Below are 5,170 nucleotides of genomic sequence, written 5' to 3' on the forward strand. Positions count from 1 at the left end.
ACTGTCAGCTCAGGTCATGATCTGGCAGTTGGTGGGTTCCAACCCCGCGTCGGGCTCTGTGCTGATGGCTCAGAGCCTGGAGCCTGCTTTGGATTCTGTGTCTCCCTCTCTCTCTGCCCCTCCCTTATTCACACTCTGTCTCTGTCTCAAAAATAAATAAACATTGAAAAAAAATTAGAAATAAAATAAAACGCATGAGGAAATTTCACCAAAAATCTCTATCATCTTCTCTTAGGTTTTTAAATACTTGAGAACCCAAATTTATTCTTCAATCTAAAATGACTATACTACCTTCTCCCCAGTGCCAGAATCATTATCATTTTCTGGTGGGGAGAGGGCGTATTGCGATAGTGTTTATTACACACAGCATTTGGAGGCCAGAAGTTTCTTTAACATTTTTGATTACAGTGATTCACATAACATACAATTACACATTTTAAAGTGAAAAATCCAGTAACTTGGCATGATTTCTGTTTGCTTGTTAATAACCACGGGAAGGTTGTAACTCCCTCTCCACTAATAAAAGGAAGACCCTTTTGGGAATAAAAATAGCACCAGTGGGAAAATTTAAGAGAAAAAAAAGAGAGAAATCCTCATAGGAGGAAACATGTTCCAATAATACCTTTTTACAGGCATTATTGAGAAAGTGTTAAAAACTTCCAAATGTGGGAGGGAAGATGGCGGTGTAGGAGGACGCTGGGCTCACCGCGTGTCCTGCTGATCACTTAGATTCCACCTACACCTGCCTAAATAACCCAGAAAACCGCCAGAGGATTAGCAGAACGGAGTCTCCGGAGCCAAGCGCAGACGAGAGGCCCACAGAAGAGGGTAGGAAGGGCGGCGAGGCGGTGCGCCCTCCACAGACTGGCGGGAGGGAGCTGGGGCGGAGGGGCGGCTCGCCGGCCAAGCAGAGCCCCCGAGTCTGGCTGGCAAAAGCGGAGAGGCCAGACGGACTGTGTTCCGACAGCAAGCGCGACTTAGCGTCTGGGAGGTCATAAGTTAACAGCTCTGCTCGGAAAGCGGGAAGGCTGGAGGACAAAGGGAGGGAGAGCTGCTGAGCCCCCGGACGGCAGAGCTCAGCTTGGCGGGGAACAAAGGCGCTCGCTAGCACCATCTCCCCCGCCCATCCTCCAGCCAAAATCCCAAAGAGAACCAGTTCCTGCCAGGGAACTTGCTCGCCCCGCACAAACACCCAACTCTGTGCTTCTGCGGAGCCAAACCTCCGGCAGCGGATCTGACTCCCTCCCGCTGCCACAGGGCCCCTCCTGAAGTGGATCACCTAAGGAGAATCGAGCTAAGCCTGCCCCTCCTGCCCCCGTGCACCTTGCCTACCCACCCCAGCTAATACGCCAGATCCCCAGCACCACAAGCCTGGCAGTGTGCTAGTAGCCCAGACGGGCCACGCCAACCCACAGGGAATCCCACCCCTAGGAGAGGGGAAGAGAAGGCACACACCAGTCTGACTGTGGCCCCAGCGGTGGGCTGGGGGCAGACGTCAGGTCGGACTGTGGCCCCGCCCACCAACTCCAGTTATACACCACAGCACAGGGGAAGTGCCCTGCAGGTCCTCACCACTCCAGGGACTATCCAAAATGTCCAAACGGAAGAATTCCCCTCAGAAGAATCTCCAGGAAATAACAACAGCTAATGAACTGATCAAAAAGGATTTAAATAATATAACAGAAAGTGAATTTAGAATAATAGTCATAAAATTAATCGCTGGGCTTGAAAACAGTATACAGGACAGCAGAGAATCTCTTGCCACAGAGATCAAGGGACTAAGGAACAGTCACGAGGAGCTGAAAAGCGCTTTAAACGAAATGCAAAACAAAATGGAAACGACGACGGCTCGGATTGAAGAGGCAGAGGAGAGAATAGGTGAACTAGAAGATAAAGTTATGGAAAAAGAGGAAGCTGAGAGAAAGAGAGATAAAAAAATCCAGGAGTATGAGGGAAAAATTAGAGAACTAAGTGATACACTAAAAAGAAATAATATACGCATAATTGGTATCCCAGAGGAGGAAGAGAGAGGGAAAGGTGCTGAAGGGGTACTTGAAGAAATAATAGCTGAGAACTTCCCTGAACTGGGGAAGGAAAACGGCATTGAAATCCAAGAGGCACAGAGAACTCCCTTCAGACGTAACTTGAATCGATCTTCTGCACGACATATCATAGTGAAACTGGCAAAATACAAGGATAAAGAGAAAATTCTGAAAGCAGCAAGGGATAAACGTGCCCTCACATATAAAGGGAGACCTATAAGACTCGTGACTGATCTCTCCTTTGAAACTTGGCAGGCCAGAAAGGCTTGGCGCGATATCTTCAGTGTGCTAAACAGAAAAAATATGCAGCCGAGAATCCTTTATCCAGCAAGTCTGTCATTTAGAATAGAAGGAGAGATAAAGGTCTTCCCAAACAAACAAAAACTGAAGGAATTCATCACCACTAAACCAGCCCTACAAGAGATCCTAAGGGGGATCCTGTGAGACAAAGTACCAGAGACATCGCTACAAGCATAAAACATACAGACATCACAATGACTCTAAACCCGTATCTTTCTATAATAACACTGAATGTAAATGGATTAAATGCGCCAACCAAAAGACATAGGGTATCAGAATGGATAAAAAAACAAGACCCATCTATTTGCTGTCTACAAGAGACTCATTTTAGATCTGAGGACACCTTTAGATTGAGAGTGAGGGGATGGAGAACTATTTATCATGCTCCTGGAAGCCAAAAGAAAGCTGGAGTAGCCATACTTATATCAGACAAACTAGACTTTAAATTAAAGGCTGTAACAAGAGATGAAGAAGGGCATTATATAATAATTACAGGGTCTATCCATCAGGAAGAGCTAACAATTATAAATGTCTATGCGTCGAATACCGGAGCCCCCAGATATATAAAACAATTACTCATAAACATAAGCAACCTTATTGATAAGAATGTGGTCATTGCAGGGGACTTTAACACCCCACTTACAGAAATGGATAGATCATCTAGACACACAGTCAATAAAGAAACAAGGGCCCTGAATGATACATTGGATCAGATGGACTTGACAGATATATTTAGAACTCTGCATCCCAAAGCAACAGAATATACTTTCTTCTCGAGTGCACATGGAACATTCTCCAAGATAGATCATATACTGGGTCACAAAACAGCCCTTCATAAGTTACAAGAATTGAAATTATACCATGCATACTTTCAGACCACAATGCTATGAAGCTTGAAATCAACCACAGGAAAAAGTCTGGAAAACCTCCAAAAGCATGGAGGTTAAAGAACACCCTACTAACGAATGAGTGGGTCAACCAGGCAATTAGAGAAGAAATTAAAATATATATGGAAACAAACGAAAATGAAAATACAACAATCCAAACGCTTTGGGATGCAGCGAAGGCAGTCCTGAGAGGAAAATACATTGCAATCCAGGCCTATCTCAAGAAACAAGAAAAATCCCAAATACAAAATCTAACAGCACACCTAAAGGAAATAGAAGCAGAACAGCAAAGGCAGCCTAAACCCAGCAGAAGAAGAGAAATAATAAAGATCAGAGCAGAAATAAACAATATAGAATCTAAAAAAACTGTAGAGCAGATCAACGAAACCAAGAGTTGGTTTTTTGAAAAAATAAACAAAATTGACAAACCTCTAGCCAGGCTTCTCAAAAAGAAAAGGGAGATGACCCAAATGGATAAAATCATGAATGAAAATGGAATTATTACAACCAATCCCTCAGAGATACAAACAATTATCAGGGAATACTATGAAAAATTATGTGCCAACAAATTGGACAACCTGGAAGAAATGGACAAATTCCTAAACACCCACACTCTTCCAAAACTCAATCAGGAGGAAATAGAAAGCTTGAACAGACCCATAACCAGCGAAGAAATTGAATCGGTTATCAAAAATCTCCCAACAAATAAGAGTCCAGGACCAGATGGCTTCCCAGGGGAGTTCTACCAGACGTTTAAAGCAGAGATAATACCTATCCTTCTCAAGCTATTCCAAGAAATAGAAAGGGAAGGAAAACTTCCAGACTCATTCTATGAAGCCAGTATTACTTTGATTCCTAAACCAGACAGAGACCCAGTAAAAAAAGAGAACTACAGGCCAATATCCCTGATGAATATGGATGCAAAAATTCTCAATAAGATACTAGCAAATCGAATTCAACAGCATATAAAAAGAATTATTCACCATGATCAAGTGGGATTCATTCCTGGGATGCAGGGCTGGTTCAACATTCACAAATCGATCAACGTGATACATCACATTAACAAAAAAAAAGAGAAGAACCATATGATCCTGTCAATCGATGCAGAAAAGGCCTTTGACAAAATCCAGCACCCTTTCTTAATAAAAACCCTTGAGAAAGTCGGGATAGAAGGAACATACTTAAAGATCATAAAAGCCATTTATGAAAAGCCCACAGCTAACATCATCCTCAACGGGGAAAAACTGAGAGCTTTTTCCCTGAGATCAGGAACACGACAGGGATGCCCACTCTCACCTCTGTTGTTTAACATAGTGCTAGAAGTTCTAGCATCAGCAATCAGACAACAAAAGGAAATCAAAGGCATCAAAATTGGCAAAGATGAAGTCAAGCTTTCGCTTTTTGCAGATGACATGATATTATACATGGAAAATCCGATAGACTCCACCAAAAGTCTGCTAGAACTGATACATGAATTCAGCAAAGTTGCAGGATACAAAATCAATGTACAGAAATCAGTTGCATTCTTATACACTAACAATGAAGCAACAGAAAGACAAATAAAGAAACTGATCCCATTCACAATTGCACCAAGAAGCATAAAATACTTAGGAATAAATCTAACCAAAGATGTAAAAGATCTGTATGCTGAAAACTATAGAAAGCTTATGCAGGTAATTGAAGAAGATATAAAGAAATGGAAAGACATTCCCTGCTCATGGATTGGAAGAATAAATATTGTCAAAATGTCAATACTACCCAAAGCTATCTACACATTCAATGCAATCCCAATCAAAATTGCACCAGCATTCTTCTCAAAACTAGAACAAGCAATCCTAAAATTCATATGGAACCACAAAAGGCCCCGAATAGCCAAAGTCATTTTGAAGAAGAAGACCAAAGCAGGAGGCATCACAATCCCAGACTTTAGCCTCTACTACA

The sequence above is a fragment of the Panthera uncia genome, chromosome B4, assembly GCF_023721935.1.
Source record: "Panthera uncia isolate 11264 chromosome B4, Puncia_PCG_1.0, whole genome shotgun sequence".
Classification (NCBI taxonomy): Eukaryota; Metazoa; Chordata; class Mammalia; order Carnivora; family Felidae; genus Panthera; species Panthera uncia.